The sequence below is a fragment of the Apaloderma vittatum genome, unplaced genomic scaffold (assembly GCF_000703405.1).
Source record: "Apaloderma vittatum isolate BGI_N311 unplaced genomic scaffold, ASM70340v1 scaffold10799, whole genome shotgun sequence".
Lineage (NCBI taxonomy): Eukaryota > Metazoa > Chordata > Aves > Trogoniformes > Trogonidae > Apaloderma > Apaloderma vittatum.
The window spans coordinates 6,748-7,826 of record NW_009736974.1 but is presented as its reverse complement, the minus strand read 5'-3'; positions in this window follow the sequence as shown (position 1 = coordinate 7,826).

The following is a 1,079-nucleotide window of genomic DNA, read 5'->3' as shown; positions in this document are numbered from 1 at the left end:
TGCGATTCCTAAGAAGCTTCCAAGAAGGTTATGAGAGACAAACAATCCCTTTTCCATTTCTCACATCTTAGTTCTATGCAATTAGAGGATCAACTTACGGGCTGAATTAGAATCATAGAATGGTTAAGGTTGGAAGGGATCTTAAAGCTCATCTAGTTCCAACTCCCCTGCTGTGGGCAGGGACAGCTCTCTCCCACCAGTCCAGGTTGTTCACAGCCCCATCCAACCTGCCGTGAACACTTCCAGGGATGGGGCATCCGCAGCTCCCTTGGGCAACCTGTGCCAGGGCTTCACCATGTAGATGCACTAGTGCGTCTACGAGGTATGTAGCCACCACACATTGAAGAGAGACAGATAAACACTGCTTTAGAGGTGGCTTTCTGCAGTTTTCCATTTATAAAGCCTGTTTACACTGGATTTCACAGAGGAATGACCCATTTTAAGAAAAACGTGCTCTGCATGCTTAATGTTCTACACAAGAGCTTGAAGTTTGCCATCCCCTCTCCCAGCAAAAAGCTATTCTTCAGCAAGACAACACACTAGGACTGCTTCTAAAGCCCTAGGAATAAGACTTCAAACCTTCTAATTAATGTATGGCTAGCAAAATATTGATGGATGGCCTGTTTTTAAGTTATTGATCTGGAAGCACCAAGAATAGTTAAGTTTCAAAGTCAGACCAGTCAGACAAAGAGCAGTAAGCTCTGGCAGGATGACAATAAGCAAGTACGCACTTGGTTGAGGGGAAAAAGTTATTCTTCTGCCTCAGTTCTGGTCATTAAAAGTGTAGGACAAAATAAATACTACGCTTCAGATTTATGCTTACTTATCAGCTTTTCTGGCTGTATGTCTGGCTGTAACAAATTCCCTGCTGCATGGCTTCTGCATCAAACAGATGCTCACACAAGAGTTGGTCACTAATGCTCTAACCTGCCAGGACACAGCAAGGGGTATCAGGGTTATGCCAGGTTATGGCACTCAGTAGAAGGTGGAAAAAAAAAATCTTAAAATTAATCTATTTTTTTGACAATATATGAACTACTCAACATTAACTACTCAACGCCTCTGATTGCACTGTTTCC